General features: G+C 43.1%; 1 long non-coding RNA gene across 1 annotated transcript in view; it reads left to right on the top strand.

Moving 5' to 3' along the window:
* Positions 1 to 5: 5 nt before the first annotated feature.
* LOC144164957 (uncharacterized) overlaps positions 6 to 17,601 on the top strand; it is a 102,612-nt gene continuing 85,016 nt past the window's right edge. The window contains exon 1 of the long non-coding RNA XR_013321270.1: positions 6 to 212. This is a non-coding gene — a long non-coding RNA (uncharacterized LOC144164957). The remainder of the gene's footprint in view (positions 213 to 17,601) is intronic.

Here is a 17,601-nt window from a genome sequence, read left to right as displayed (position 1 = left end):
GTGGAGCGTGAAACACGCCTAAATTTGACTTTGTAACGATGTAACATACACTTAGTCCACCTTTAGTGGATTGGTGTGTAAAGAAACAACTTAAGTTGGGAGTGTATTTACCTTGCATATTTTCGAAGCATTACGTTTTTATTGAGGCCTCGATACGTAACTATGAGTGGACGAAGTGTTATGCTGATTATTGTAACGCTGGAAGTTATCACGTGAGTGTGGTTCCATTTCTTTCGTAGGACTTATAGAGCTTTATTGCGATCATCTGGCTTGTAGTCGTTGGCATATCCGCATAGGATTCAGGGGCCCCAAAAATCAATTTTTGTCAGCGTGGTCTCAAATAATTGCCGACAAGAATAAAACCTTCCTTGTCCTGCAAACTTTTCTTTTCTGCTGTTAACCGAATTGCGGCAATTCAGACAAGTTGCCATGATCAGATTTGGAGTATATATTTTTATTTATTTATTTACAAGTACCCTCAGGGCCAAAGCATTATAGAGGGGAGTGGTAAGTACAAGGAATATTATTAATAAAAAAGGTGAGCAGTGAAAAATACATGTACATTTCAAGTAGGCTCAAAGCAATAACATTCAACATTGAAGAGGATTTACACAGTGCTAGTCCAAAAAAATACAATAAGGGTAAATCGCAAAAAAAAAGTTATACAACTCTAGGAGTTTCAATTTCACTGGTGATAGCAGACCTGAATTTATCCACGTTATCATAGCAGCTGTGGTGGCGGGAAGGTGGTTCCAGTCAGTTGAAGTCCGTGGAAGAAATGAAGCAGCGTAAAAACAAGAGTGACACGAGGGGACAGCAACTTTGTGCGTATGGTCAAGTCGTTCAGACACGTAGGCGGGGGCATGAATGAATTCTGTTTTCAACAGCGGATGATGGTAAATTTTGTGGAAGTGACAGAGACGAGAAAATTTTCTACGGAGTCCTAAGGTTTGTAAATTAAGTGTTGACTTGATAAAACTCATGCTGGCAGCTCTAGTGTAGTTGCAAAGAATGAAACGGGTAGATTTGTTTTGAACAATTTCCAGTTTATGAATCAAAAAAGCGGGGTCAGGATCCCAGATTGAGGCGGCATATTCAAGTTTTGACCTTATAAGCGTTTTGTACAGAAGGAGTTTTATGGATGATGGGACTTGGGAAAAATTACATCTTATAAAGCCCAAAGTACGATTAGCATTAGCGGTAATGTGATCGATGTGCATATCCAACTTCAAATTATTAGTGATATGGACTCCTAGATATTTATATGACGCGACTGGTTTAATTGGTATCCATTTAACACAGTAGACCGGAGTTAGCGTTGAAGTACGAGTTATTCTCATTGCCTTGCATTCAGAAATGTTGAGTTCCATTCGCCAGTTATCACACCATGTAGCTATATTATCTAGGTCTGCCTGCAGGGTAGTTACATCGGCACCATTTTTAATTTCACTAAATACAACACAATCATCAGCAAACAGATGAATAGGGGATGATACCCAAATTAGGAAGGTCGTTAATATATATCAAAAATATTAACGGGCCTAAAATTAAACCCTGTGGTACTCCAGATATAACTATTGCAGGGGAAGAGTTTAAATTATTAGCTCAAACAAATTGGTACCGGTTAATAACAAAACATTCAATCCATTTGAGTAAACTAGTATCAAGGTTTAGGCTACGGAGCTTTAACATTAGTAAATGGTGACGTACCTTGTCAAATGCGTTCGACAACTCCAAAAATATGCAATCTGCGGATGAACGCGCGTCAAGAATAACACGAATTTTCTGGGTGAATGATAAGAGTTGTGTTTCACAGGAATGGTGTTTACGAAAGCCATGTTGAGCGGGATGAAAGAAAGAATTGGATTCAATATATCGGACAAGGTTAGAGTAAATGATGTGTTGTAATATTTTACAGGGGATGCTGGCGAGCGATATCGGACGATAGTCGCTAGGTCATACATTACTACCGGATTTAAAGACTGGAACCACCTTAGCCATCTTCCACTCAAAAGGCAATAATCCTGATTATAAACATTGTTGAAAGATCTTAGCTAGGAATATCGAAGAGTACTGGCATGTGCTTTTTAGAAACTTTACATTGATTTCGTCAATGCCAGCAGAAGAATACATTTTCAAAGAAATAATTAAGTGCACAATGCCTGCTGGGTCTATCAAGAGGGGCAGCGTAGGAGAGTATTGTTTTATGATGTAGGAGAATATCTCCTTACGTAGGAGAGTGATGTTTTATGTCTAGAAACATCAAACCTAAGATAGCGCGTTTCCACGATGCCTGTAGCAATATAAATATTCGTTAGGCAGCATAAACGAAGGCACACGTGCTAGTGAACAATTCGAACATCGCCAGTATGATTGTGCATTTGCTTTTACAGAAAAATGTTTTCCGGGGTTTCTTTTTCTCCCCTCTGACGTGATAGCGATCCAGCCTATCAGAAAATGGCTGGGAATGGACGCGCCATCTATCAGGTGGAGCTACACGATTTAATCCCCGACGTCAGCAGCTTCGCTTCGCTCGCAGTGTAACCAGCGACTAATGCCATGAACGTAGCGGTTCTACCAATCGACACTGCCCAGTCTAGGAGTTGCAGCGTTGGTGTGCATATATTTCCTTACATGGTTACGACTGAGCAGGGTTAGTGTTGCCACTGATTGGACGGGGAAAAGGAATGAGAAGTTCGTAAGTTGAGGGTGCGTGAAAGAGAAAAGCCCCGAATGGCGTTGACTGCGCATCATCAAAAGTGGCTGGTGTAATCGTTTCACCGTAAATCGGTAACCGTTACCTTTTGGTTGCTTGAGTTCCGGCTCGGAATAGGATTGCTCAAAAGTAAAGGTTCGGTTTCATGTTCAATTCCGTCAAAAGTATCGGTTCGGTTCAGTTCCTGTTCGACACGCTGGTTTATAGGTAGCTCTATTTTTTCAACTCCACTTAACCCTAACCCAATGACATGGAGAACCTTGAGTCTACGAATACTTTTTTTGGGTGCATAATGTTTGTCATCCTAAGTCATCATGGATGACAGAGCTTCTGATAGCAAAGTTGAAGTTGCCTGTACCTAACCTTGCTGCACACTCCTTTAGCTTTTCGAACTGTTCTTTTACACCTCTGTGTACGGGTCCTTACTGCACATGCATATTCCAAAAATATGCCTCATGATGTTTATATAAGGTTTTCTGTAGGTGATTTAGATGAATCGTACAAATTTGTCTGAAAATGCGGAAAGAGTCCAGAAGCTTGTGCAGCTGTTGCATGAATATGGTCAGTCAAATCTAATTTATAGTTCAAAGTAACACGAAGACATTCCACCATTTGTACACTTTCTGATACATCATTGCTTAGCTACTAGCTACATTGCAGTATGTTTTTATAAGTAAAAGTTACAAGGTATCATTTACCTATGCTTTAATATATCTGCCATCGCGAACACCAATCTAAGACTTTAAATACATCTGTTTGTAACACACGGGAACGAGCGACACTCTTGACAGTGTACTTTGAATTTATTGCGTCGCACGTAGTAAAGTAACCAAAATGAAGAAGAGGACATGACTCGATGACGCCAAGGATAACAAATGATGAAAAGGACTAAGTGCAGCGGATGCCATGATCACGTTAAGAAGTATTACAGTCTGATGTGAAGACATTCTTTGTTTGTGGCAGCTTCGGACTCCTTTGCTCATCATCTTACACGCTGTCATGAGCGTACAATGGATGATTTTACCGGAAACCATCTGGAAAATTATTGACATAAAACAAAAAAGAGCAGGGGCCAAAGAACCGATTCCTGGGGCACGCCATACAAAACCTCATCGAGGGCGCAATGATGATTGACATGTATGGCAACTCTTTGGATACGCGCAATAAGATTCTTTTTTAGCCAACCAAGAAGGTGACTAGAGATTCCCATAAGGGGTAACGTATGCGACAAGAGATTGTGTGGTACTACGCCAAACGTTTTTTTTTTAAATCTAAAGATGCTGCTTCCGGTTGAAAGACGTGGTCGAAAGCGAAAGCAACATCATCAATGAACTTGGTTAGTTGGGTAACACGCGACAGACCAGCGCGAAAACCACGCAGCGCTGGTGAAAAATAAACGATTAGCCTCAAGTGGCTTTATGATAGACGAGCACAAAATATGCTTAGGTTTCACACAGCAAACAGACGTTAAAAATTCACACCTGATTCCTATTGAAAGATTGGTGCGTGAGTGTGCCATGTGCACTCTTCCGATCGCGGGGTAGCATTTCGATTTCCAGCGATACATTGAAAATTAAAGATCAGGAAGAAGCCACTGCGGCTACGCTTCGTTTTAAAATATGGTTAGATACCGTCAAGACCATGCAGGGAGGAGTGCGGTTTCAGATTACTAAGTAATGATGTCACACCCCGCCCGGTAATAGCAATGTAATTGTTATAAGGCAAATGTGGAATCGAATGCGGCAGGAATGTGGAATTTTGGATCTGAAAACATAGAAAAAAGTATGCGGTAGAAGACTGACCTTTAAAGGAGATATCTGGCAGTAATCGACCGTTATCTGTGATAGCGGTAATGCCAGCGGGAGCCTACACTTTATTTTTAATATACACCGTAATTCTTTGGGGTGTTTCTTTGTTATACTAGGAGCGATTGATAGATATCGGCATCTGAAAGCGTCAGGTCATTTTTCAGTGTGGACCTATTTTGTTTTTCAGCTGTCTACTGATGATGAAGTTGATGTTTAATGGTGCAGCAGCCTTTCGGTTGTAATTCACCAAAGACATCAGCTGCCTACTTAATAGGCTGTGACAGTATATAGGTGCAAATGCTTTGTACATTATAGCCTTTATTTTATTGACAGACGTAACTCTTTTCTCATACAAGGTTCTATCGACACTGATTCTTCTTTTCGAATGACAGAAACTTTTTCTCGAATGAAATAATGTTATCCTTAATAGGGTCTATAATCTATAAACTGGTATCGGTTACAATCAATAAAGGACGCAGGAAAGAATTCAAATTCGTGTTCAAGTATTCCTAATTGCACTCTTCATATACATAAATTTTTCGTAAACATGGTAAGCTGTTTTTGACCCGCCTACACATCTATCCACCAGTTACAACTTCATGATGGCAAATTCGTGGTAATGGTACAACCGACTGAAGAACATCATGTTGCTTGCTGAATTGCAGATCCAGAGCACCATTTCCTGAAGCTATATTTCTCGTAGGAAAGTTTTCTTTTTGGAAAATCCCGAGTGCTGAAACCATCTAAAAAAGGCTGCACGTGAATTTCCGATCGACTATCTTGAGCCGAATGTGTATTGATCCAGCTAACGACAGGAATCTTGAAATCCCCATCGAAAAGAGCAATTTCAGACGAAGGGGGGAAAAATTGATCTTGATAATATAAGAAGGGGTGCTGTGCTTACAGAACCAGACGGTCAATAAAAGTAATCGACGACAATATTCTGTCCGTACGGAAAAGTTACTGTACCCCGCACAGATTCCGAGGAAGAGTACCGAAATAACAGGTATAGTATCGCGAACTAAAATGAACATACCACCACCTTGTGTATTGCGATCGCTCCGGTGGATAGCATATCCCCAATAAAACAGTTCATAATTGCAAAGGTCCCCATCTAGACAGCACTCATCCCCAATAATATGCGGTTCGGTGATGTCGACAGGGCTTCAAAATTCGCTGGTCATTTTTTCGACGCTGTGGTAGTTCACAAGAACAAAATACAGGTTATTCAAGGAAGTTTTATTTCGGTGAGACGTCGCATGCGTTGGATGCTATTGACAGCATTCACGGGTTTAGTCAGTTGTTCTATTGTACATGAAGTCCTTGCCACACAGCATTGGGTTATTGTACCGAAGTTAACTTTTGGCATCGTGATCCTGTTCAAAATCGATAACCTTTTTTTTCCTCGTCGAATGTTTTTAAAAATTTTCCTTTTTTTAAAATTCAAGCAAAATACATTTTGGCGCAGCGGGGAACACCCTTTGCTTGTCTCTAAAAAGGGCGGACTTCACTAGTATCGTAGAGGGATTGTTATCTTTAGAGTTGCCTACTCAGTGAACCGTTTACATTGATTACAGGAGAATTCATTTATTTATTTCAATACCCTCAATAGCCGCATGGTGTTACAGAAAGGAGTAGTTATGCGGCACATAAAAATAACTGTACATGGAGAGATTATTTCAGTTACACAAAAAGGTGCTTAACATAACGCAAACAATAAAGTTTCCAGAAGTTACACAGAGCTAACAGGTTAAAAATTGTTACCATTGTTTCAATGCAACATAAGCTGGGCAGAATTTGTTGATTCAAGCGTTCCTGTTATATACATACGGCACAATACTACCACAGCATTGAGATGTGTGAGTTAAGGCAGCTCCTTCGCACCCTCATCTGTCCTTGTTTGACCACGAAGTAACAATAAACCACGAACAATCTAGCCAACATGAAGACTATGAACCAACTAGCCGGCAATCACATCTTATTAGTAGTAAACAGTGGTTTTCTTCATGAGTCAACAAATTTTTATTGTGATGCGGTATTTTATTTTGAACCTATCCTAATAGCCATTTTAACGCGACCCCTCGCATTGGACCACACAATTAATGTAAGTAACGATGCTACAAAGCATCTTTCTATGAGCACGGCAATATTCCTTTGTGGGTTACACAGAAATCTCCTCCTAGTTATGTTTTTCGCTAATGCACGGCACCGTTCGTTCATTGAGTGTATATGCCAGGAACGCAACATGCTTGAGTCGGCCGTCCACGTCGGCTGTTGCGGACAATATTCCTGCTAAATGTTCTCCGATGCGCCACAGTGCTCGCAGGGACAGTATGCCATAAAAGTTTGCTTTTACTATTACAATGGGTACACGAAAACAATGAATTTACACTTCAACGCTGCATTGCAGCTTGACGCATTCATCGTCATCCGTGCTTTCATTCACTGAATAAGCGCGTAACTCGTACACGTGGTGTACCTTGTAACGATTTCTCTACTCTCAAGAGCCCCCATCTCAAAAAGTTCTGTAGTGATTGGAGCTTCCGAAGCCGTACCAAAGCAGGGTAGAACGCCGCGAGGACCACCGCCATCATTCCTCTGCAAGCATTTTGGCAGGGGCGGCGCTGTTTGATGAAAAGGCGCCAGTGCCATACGATGGCTGCCTGGTACCTCTATTTATTTATTTTATTTATTCATAATACCCCTAAAGGCCCTTGTAAGAGGGCATTACATAGGGGGGGGGGGGGGGTTACATGAGCAAAAGTACTAACAGTGAACGTCAAAAAGTTAAAAAAAAACAAAACAGGATAAAATTTCAAATAAATACAGACTAAGGTTGAGGTATATGTTATAACAAGTAATTGGTAAAGAGAGCACAAATAGAGAAAAGAATAGGCAACAAATCGTTCGAATACAGACACGTACACAGTGAACTACCTATGAAAATGCGAGAAAAAATAATCAATGCATTTAACAATAAAACGAAAACAAATAAAGCATACACTCAAAAACAAATAAAAAATATACACTCACTCATCAAACCGCAAATAAGCTGAATCAAGGTAAATAATAGTACAAATTTGCTCGGCACGTTCTGGAAAACAGGAAAAAAACAAATAAAAGCACAAAAGTTAAGTGATGTCAGTATTTTGAATTAGTTCCTGAAATTTCGTGGCGTCTTCTTCAGAGGCAATGTGTGATGGTAGTTTATTCCAATCGATTGTGGAACGTGGAATGAATGACCGGGAAAAAGCAGATTATTTACGGTTCAAGCGTTTAACTTTGTAGAGGTGGTCGCGGCGTGGAAAAATAATGTCCGGTGGCTCGAATAAATCGCTGTGAAGTCAGGCGTGGTGATAAAGTTTATGGAAAAGTTATAGGCGTGCAAGTTTGCGACAATGGAATAGTTCGGGTAGGTCTGCTCGGCGTTTTGGTGCTGTGACGCTGGAATGAGGGGAATAATCTGAAAATATGAAGCGAGCGGCACGATTTCGCAGTGATTCAATGTCGTTTATGATGTAAGCATGTTCGGGATCCCAAATGGCTGATGCATGTTCCAATTTAGGACGTATTAGTGTAGTAAAGGCAAGTTTTCGTATGTCAGGAGGAGCCTGTTTAAGGTTACTCTTGAGAAATCCAAAAGAGCGGTTAGCAGCCGCCAGGGTGAGTTTTATAAGGTAGAGCCATGACAGATGAGGTTGCAGTTGAATTCCAAGATAATAATAAGTGCAGAAGAGGTCAACAGTAGTATTATACAACCCGTAGAAGATTGGAATCCCGGGTACGTGTTTACTAAAAGACATATACTTTGTTTTAAAGCCATTTAGGGTCATTAGCCATGATGAGGACCATGCATTAATAGCGTTTAGATCCGTTTGCAAAGCTTTCCGGTCATTGTCAGAGGAAATTATTCTTTACATCACACAGTCGTCAGCAAAAAGTCTAATTCGGGATGAGACACAGGATGGCAAGTCTTTAATGTAAATTAGAAACAGTAGTGGACCTAGTACGCTACCCTGTGGGACTCCAGAAGTTACTGGTTTGAAGGAAGAGTTACAATTGTTAGCGGACGTGAACTGTGTTCAAGAAGGAAGGAAATCTTTTACCCATGCCAAAATGTTAGGGTTAATGTTAAGCCTAGACAGTTTGGTTAGAAGCCGGTGATGAGGAACACGGTCAAAAGCTTTAGAAAAGTCGAGGAAAATAGCATCAACCTGGGATCCACCGTCAAGAGCTGAATGTATGTCATGAATGAAGCCAGCGAGCTGCGGGTCACATGAGTATCCTCGGTGAAAACCATTCTGATATTTGTGTATAATGTTATGATCTTCCAGGTAGTTAATTACTTGGGTGTGTAATATATATTCAAGAAGTTTACAAATATTACTGGTTAACGAGATGGGACGATAGTTTAATGGTGATGAGCGTTCACCAGACTTGAAGAAGGGAATTACTTTTGCGATTCGCCAGTGATGTGGGATGCAACCTAACGATAACGATTGTGAAAAAAGGGCGGAAAGTATGGGACAAATGCTAGCCGATATATTCTTTAGTATCTTATTAATAAAGCCGGCATGATCAGAAGCAGTAAAAATTTTTAGTTTATTTAGTAGGGAGAATATACCCGCTTCACTGATTATTATTTCTGGCATGCTAATATCAGGAATGAGGTTAACTTTCGGGCATGACGGGATGTCTTCACACGTGAGTACTGATATGAATGCGTCGTTTAAAACCTGTGCCCACTGAAACATGGGAATCATGTCGGTATTACTGGTGGTAAGGACGATATCAGGAGGGTCAACAGAATTAATGACACGCCAAAATTTCCGAGGGTTATTTAATAGCATGATGATAAGTCATGTTTTAAGAAATGACGTCGAATTGATGTGAGCAGTGACTGGTATTGCTTATCACATGTTATATTGCGTAACCAGGAAAGTGAAAGGGGGTCTGTTTTATTGGCGTGGTGGTAAAGCCTTTGCGTTTTGTTATTGAGGTGTCCAAGCTGTAGATTATACCATGGAGCGGTGTTTACAGTTTTGATGGTGATAAGGGGAATTAACCTGCTGAATAAATTTGTAAGTGCATTTATGAACATTAGCCAGTTATCTTCAATGGACCGTGATAAATACCCTTTCAAAAATGTATTTGAGAATGTCAGGAGTTCATTATTATTGCTATCGTAATCAGCTCTATTATATCACCTTATTTGCTTATTGGTAGTTTTGCGTTTGTTAGGGGAAATCCGAAAGCTTCAAGTAAGAATGTCGTGGTCAGAAAGCCCGTCAAGATGAGTAATTTCAGAAAATATATCATGGTTGTTGGTAAATACTAGGTCTAGAATATTAGCTAATGTAGCCGAACACCGTGTGGGATGAGTATTTAGCTGAACCAGAGACAAGTCGAGAGAAGACTGGACGAAATTATGACCTTCACTTTGACCATCCCTAACGGATAGAGTTGACCAGCAAATGCTCGGAAAATTAAAATCGCCAACAATTATTAAGAGAGAATTAGGAAAACTAGAACACAGTAGCGTCAGGACATGGGTAAATTAACTGTAAAAGTCAGTATTTGCCTCTGGGGGGCGGTAAAAAACGCCTATAAGTATGACACGGCCATCACACTTCAGGGACGCCCCTGCACATTCTAAAAAAGAGGAAACAAGAACAGGTACTGCAAGCACATCATTTTTATCGCCAGAAGTACGCCACCTCCCCCTACTATGTTTCCTTTCACAACGAAACAATTTGTAAACTGCCCACGTGAGAAAAATACTGCTGTCAGGAATGTCCTCGTTTAGCCACGTTTCAGTTAATGCGACGATTGTTGGTGTGCAAGAATCAACGAGGGAAGACAACGGAATGCTTTTGGACTGAACGCTTCTAATGTTCGTGTACAAAAACGGACACCACCAGAAGTGCTTTGTTGCGATGATAAGGAATGGTTAATTGTTGAACGGGGGTGTGGGGTCGGGCTGCAGTTGGTAGAGGATTCAGAAACCGCAGCGTTATTAGTAATGGGTTCGGCTTGATTGGTATTGATGTCCCATACATAAACGTCATCATTGATGTGAAGACTGTCAAATAAGAGCCTCACAAGGTCACTTTCTGTTTTTATTGTTTTCGTAAACTGCAGTAAGTTTTGCCGCTTTTCCGGCTATTATGAAAATTTCTATGTGCAGTCAAAAGACAGTCCACGTCCCGAAGGAAACAGACTGCCTGCGTCCTGTGTGTTTCCTCTGTGTTGCAATTTCGCCACCGAATTTCTGCGTCCTCCAAGTGTCCCGTGTGTTTCCGTCCTCCATGCGTCCAGTCTATCACCCAAAGGCAACACAGACACCATGCAGCCTTTGTGTGTCCCCTGTATGTCTCGAACGCAACAGACCGCATTCGCCCCTTGTGTGTCCCCTGTATTGAAATTTCGCAACCGATTTTCTGCGTCCTCCAAGAATCCTTTATGTTTCCGTCCTCTACGTATCCAACAAGCTTCCACCTTTTGAGTTCCCTTTGCATGCTGTCAAATAACAGCGCCCAACAGCCAGCTGCATGTGAAAAATGTCAGCCAGCTCCATAGTCACTGTTTCATGCTGCAGTTGTTTCTGTAAGAGCAAGCTGACGAAAATCACAGTAATCACATATGACTCTTGCCAACCTGATTATTTTATTCAGGTTGGATCCATACGTGCTGCGTCTGCCTGCCACACCAAGTGTCTCCTCATCTTTACCCCTCACAGGACGGGATAGCCACTGCCACACGTGAACCTGAAATGATAAACGCATTGATCGCATATGAAGGGGTTTATGCAAACACGTCTCAAACATTTGCTGGTTATGCTTATAAATATAAAGGAGTGTTTCCATACAAAACTGAACCAAGTATCCTGAAACAGAAGGTATAACTTCTAGCTTGCAAAATTAGCCACAAAATGTAGACAACATAAATTGACTAATGAGCTTACGAACATCAAATATGACATACTGTTACATAGGCAACACAACCCAGAACTAAATACTGTTTAGATTCATGGCCTCCTCATGACGGGCATTTATACAACCTCGCAAGAACATTTGAGAGATGAGATTATTGCAGCAGCACTGTGGGAACAAAGCAATATGGGGGGGGGCAGATAAGGCGACATAAAATTGCATGAACATGCCAAGACAGGCATTGATCAGTCGTCATCATGAGTAGTTGCTTCTGTCTACGCGTTCTTTGGAACCTATACAGGCAACAGTTTTATTGTGCATTTCGTTTACGAGACAGCACTTGCATTGTCTAGTCTGTATGTTCTTGCTGACAAAAAGCAAAATGTACATCACCATGAACAGACCAACCTCTAGGTTGGCTCCTCACTTTTGATATTTCCTTGTTTCGATGGGTAGCAGACACAGGAACAGAAATAAAAAAACAACCCTACAAAACCATGGTGGATAGCACACTTGCAACCATAATTGCACGTGTGCCACGTGGTCACTCATCCCAACAGATGTACAGTGCACGGAGTGACCCCCAAGCAAAGAAAACTGGGCGTGGTCGCTTTGTACTTTGCGAAAATACAAGCTACTAGAAAGATTCGACAGATAGCACAAACACTGCAGGTGCGCCAACTTTGCACCATGGCATGAATTTTTCAACGCACAACAGAAAACGCACCGGTATGTCAGTGACACTGTGGAGGAGAAATTCGAAGACAAACCAGGACATCGGTGACATTGAAAGAGTAAAAGCGGTCGAATACAGCAAACTTAATTTCAGGGTTTACGCTTACCAGCAATGAGGAAATATACCGCAGTAACTTGAGCTGACTACTCTGTTACGTGCACTCAAATGCTAAAAACACTCAAGCGTTTTTCATTTCTTTGCACACAGAGCATTCATACTGTTCGGAAATAATGCAGGTTTTTCCTACTATAAACATCATAATATTGCCCCCATTCACGCCATTTGATTTGCTTACAAAATGTTTTGTTGCAAGCACCTGGCCACACCCTGCAATATTATCCTTTTTTAAAGGAACCGTCTTTTTCTTCTTTCGATGCACTTCTTAGTCGGACCTACTCCTTCCACCGCCGTCCGTCGCCCGCAGGTGTTATCGCGCCCTCCTCTCCTTAGCAACGGCGTGGTAGCGGAGGGAAGGCGTCCATAGCAACGGCGCAGTGACGTCACTACACCATGTGATGGCGCGCGCTCTCGCCGTGACGTCACGCGCTCGCGCCTCCCTCCCCTTCCGCGTGCCGTGACGTCACGCGCTCGCGCCTCCTGTCCCGTCGCTAGGCTGCCGCTGCGCGTTGCGCGCGTTCGCTGCCCTCTCCCCTTCGCTCGTCGCGCTCGCCCGCGCCTCCTCTCTCTCAGCCACCTGGCTCGGCGCGGCACACTCCCCTATATATGCAGCAATAAACATCCAGACCTCCGTGGGTCGGCGCGCGCGTGCTCCTCCTTCGCTTAGCTTTAAGAAGAGGCTCCACGTTTTAATTTCCTTTCCTAGCTTACCCATCTCTTTCATCACCCCTTTTCTCCTCTAATATTTCATCCCCCCTTCTCCCCCTCCCCCCGGACTGGGTTGTATGCCGGTGAGCCCCCAGCTGGGCTCAATATTATCCCCAGTCCATTTCTTTTCCTTTTCTATCGAACCACTTACTACTACTCGCTGCAGTCTCCTCGCTCGGCTCGGCTCTGCAGTTAGTCGCGCGCGCGTCTTCGTCTATAGCGGTCGTCTAATTCTGCAGTCTCGATGGCTGCCGATCCCGAAATGAAGGCTCGCGATGCCGAACGCAAGCGGGCGAAGCGAGCTGCGGCGTGCAAAATGCCACCAAACTTCAACAAACTCCCCCTCATAGCATCACCCCGTGCTTCGCACTTCCTCATGCTCCCCTTCGGGGAAATGCGGGGGAATTTTTTTTCCTTTGTATGCTGGACCAGCAGTCTTGTTTGATATAAAAAGGGTGTTGCTTTGCGATCCCTATCCTACCTTTTCCTGTTTTTTTATTGAAAATGTTCTCGATCTAAATGAATGAGTGCAAAAGAAACCCTGCGGCATTCAATTCGCCAACGCTCCTCTATGCACGTCCCTTTGCTGACTCCTTCGAGGTTTGTGTTTTTTTATGTTCACCGCGGAGCACAATTTTGCTTCGATAATCCATATTTTTACAAAAACCCTGCATTATCCGTGGCTACATAACAATATTCCAAACAAAGTCTGATACACAAACCAGAACCCCCCACAGCTCGTTCTTCAATTGCTGAGTACCCTTCTACAATTAGGCCCATCATTATATTTGCTAGAGTAAATAGCTGTTCGGGGGGGGAGGGGGGAGCAGGGGAAGGGGGCTACGATGGCCAGTGAGACTCATTGCACTACAAGAAACAAAGTGGCAAAAAGCCACGCAATACACCCTTTTCGCTGCTAGGAACCAGTTGCATCTAGGGCATTGAAGTGAATTCACCTAAATTCTATTTCTGGTGGATGGAATTGTTTCCCTCATCTAATGTAATCCATAATATGACTTTTGAGTAGAAGTCTAAAGATATAGTTCATCTGTAATAGGCGGTAGAAGAAAAATCCCCACACACTGTCTGTGGCCACCACGCAACTACCACAGTGAACAAGGGTGACAAAGTCGTTATTAAATTATCCATGGAGCAAGGACGCAGCCCTGATGCGACAATAAAATAAGAAAGGTACCAGGAACTTTCTCATCCTCATCGGTTCCTTATTTTTTGTCCCATCTCTGCAATGTTCTTATGTCTTAATATCACTAAGGTACCACAAGGATGCCACAATAGTTTTCTATGTTTTCATGTTTTCTCAGCCTTCAAAATCGAGATTTTTATGCATTTCACAGCCGTAATGAACTCCACTTACAGGTCGTGCAGGATAGATAGAAACAGGACGCAGCCAATTCTTCTGGTAGCTCACAACGTACATCCTCCATGTCAAACAGCTGGCCCTGTAAAAAATGGAAGTTCAAGTAGTAAACAAGCCGTAAATATGCGGTATAATGCCGTGAAATACTCGCTCTTATAGGACATGACAGAATTTCTTTTTTGTAGGTGCAAAAAAGGCACCTTCAGTTCTTTCAAGCTAGAAAATAAGTACAGTGCTCACTGATTGAAACGCGACACTGCGAGCGCGTGGCCGCCAATACATGCAGCGCCGTCCATGGACGCCCGTGGAAGCTAGGTGTTGCATTGTGGTATAACGCGAGGATGAGAGCGTGTTGACCGTAGGCTTACTGCTTCCAGTTGCCAATGCGCGGGACTGTGGTTCCCCGCAGCTACAGCAGGGCGCTACCAGCCTGGAGCGCTTGTAGCCAGGAGCGAGCCTCCAACCGTTGGGGCTGGAGCGAACCCGACGGTTGTAGCACGGCTGTGCGCGCAGCCGATTTCGCGACATAGTAAGCGTGCGCTCTTGTTACGCGTGCCCTTCCGATGTGGCGGAGTAGGGTTCATGTAATGCACAGTCACGCTCATCAGAGTAAACGAAACTTCTGTACGCAGGACCACCAAAGTAAATTCCAGGATGTAAACTAAAACAGAAAGACGCCTTTGCAGGCACGTTTGCGTGTGGTGCGGTGCATTAGTACTTCGTCGGATCTCCTCTTTTTTTTAGTTTATATCATGGAATAAAGTTGGCTACTCCTTCGTGCAAATGCTCGTTTTATTCAGATAAGCGTGACTGTGCCTTACATGCAAATTATCTGTATCGCATCGGAACGGCACGCGTAACAACAGTGCGCGAGCACACGATGTCGCGACATTGGCTGCGCGGAACGCCAGGCGGCTACCACCACCGCACAAACACGCTCCTGCGCTCTAGGCTCGCAGCGCACCACTGTCGCTGAGGGGATCCAGTGCCCCGCTTATTGGCAACCGGAAGCAGCAAGCTTATGGTCAAAACAATCTCATCCTTGTGGTATACCACAATGCAACACCTAGCTTCCACGGGCGTCCACTGGCGGCGCTGCATGTAGCGCAAGCCACGCGCTCGCAGTGTCGCGTTTCAATCTGTGAACACTTACATGCATGACAATCCTTACAAGGCTTTCAGCCATACTTTAAACGAACATAAGCAACCTTACACTGAATTAATGTTAAACTAAGCCTATTAAATATCCCTAGGTGGTAGAAATCGGTGGCCCCAGATTTCCACTGTGCAAGCATATTCTCTGGTTCAGAGGGTGCGAAACTTGGTTACGGCTTTTAAAGGATCCATGAAGAGAAAACACAAGTTTGGTTCATTCAAAGGATTGCGTTGCTAGAATCATGCTGACACCATTTTTAACGGGAACTCCACTCAAATAAGCAACAAATTAGGAACAAAGGAAATGGCCATGCGACCCACTAGCTCATTTCCCGCTACCAGCCAGCTCTGCAGTTGGCGGAGGGTGGCAACAGCAAACGCGAATTAGGCAGAGCCTATAAGCTCGCCGAACGAACTATTTGCGCCTAAATTTGGGGCACATTCTTTTTACAGTAGTAAGAATGGTGGGACCAACAGTAAAGGTTAGGAAAGCACATGTAAGAAAAAATGCAGATGCGTACTGCAGTTGGTACTGCGTGCACTATGCTTGGTTTAGCTGCACAGGACTGCGGGGCTTTGGGGTTGTCTCGAACAACACTGGCCGATTGACACAAGCAACGGTGTCTTACGTGACCATATTTGTGTAGCAAGCACCATGTTTCACGAAACGATTATTTTCTCGCTGAACAAAAACAAGCCAGGTGTAAATACGTTAAAAAAAACCAAAAGAAAAAAGCGGCTTGCCACGGTATGGTGGCACCATCTAGGTTCACTAACGGTAAAGAAGGCTTCCCAATCGGCTGCAGAGCGGTCGGTTCCTGTGATGTCATTGCAGACTCTGAAAATGCACGATTTAGCGGGAAAACCAAAATTTTTACTTCAAAAAAATATTTTCTCAGTGAATAAAGCATCGTTTGCATTTATACAAGTGCTGGGGGCACCATAACACACGAAATCTTTCGAATAACGCAAACTTGTATTTTGTCTTTATGGCGCCATTAAAATTCTCTCTGAGGCACATGGTAAACGTCTCAGTGTGCCAATATCACCAAGGGGTAGGCAAGTTGAAATGCTGAGGAAACGAAAAAACGGGATGGCGAAGGAGCGCGGTGGCAATCCCACGCCGTGTTTAATCTTTTTCGCACCGTGATTGTATCCCCATCACATGCATATTTGTAAGAATCAACACGTTCAACCCATGCTCAACATGTTACGGTCAACACAATTTATGCAAGCCAGCTACAAATGACGTCACACCACACAAGAATTTCTGTCTGATCATGACGATGCTGGATGAGCTTAGGAAGGTGGAAAAATTTCTTGCATTTAAACAGCGAAAGCTGCCCTGTGATTGCACCAGCAATCCAAGCTGGAACAACATGTTTTCAAGCTGCGACGTCTAAACAATTTTCTGGTCAAATGTTCACTGCCTAAAGACCTTGTGCATGTGGTACTACTTATGAAGTTGCTAGCAATGCTTAAATGTTGAAAATTCAACATATATGCAACTCTTACGTATTATAACTACAAATGTATAGCAGCCTCATTGTATTTATTTACCCGTAAACGAAAACTACCCATTAGAACAATGCTAAGCTGCCTACGTCATTTAAAAAATACACTGTGGGTCAACTGCCTCTTAAAAAAATCGGGGAGTGGGCGTTTTGTTTTAGAACCGTTAACGCAGCTTTTTTTTTTTTTTCATGCAACAAGCTTTAGCCGTCGAATCCACCCAAGCCAAGCGGCGGCCGCTGGGCCGTCAGCATGATAACATTTTCGTTGCCGGCAATGGCAAGGGGGTCGATCACTCACACAGCATACCCGACGCCGCTCCTGGAAGCCCATTCTTGTGACCGCGCCGACGCAGCCAGTAATTTACAATAAAAGAAGTGCGGGGTGCCAGACACCAAGGAAAATACTCAACACGTTTAACAAAACGGCGGTGCCGCAACGCGTACGAAAATTTTAACATGAACCACAATAAACAATCACTTACGGCAGAACACGCAGCATTTTTCACACGTCGCGTCGACAGACTGGAACTTGCAGTA

Source organism: Haemaphysalis longicornis, unplaced genomic scaffold (genome assembly GCF_048455015.1).
Source record: "Haemaphysalis longicornis isolate Haplotype H1 unplaced genomic scaffold, Haemaphysalis longicornis Haplotype H1 scaffold_14, whole genome shotgun sequence".
Taxonomy (NCBI): domain Eukaryota; kingdom Metazoa; phylum Arthropoda; class Arachnida; order Ixodida; family Ixodidae; genus Haemaphysalis; species Haemaphysalis longicornis.
The sequence above is the reverse complement of the archived record's forward strand: the minus strand, read 5'-3'. Positions and strand labels throughout refer to the sequence as shown.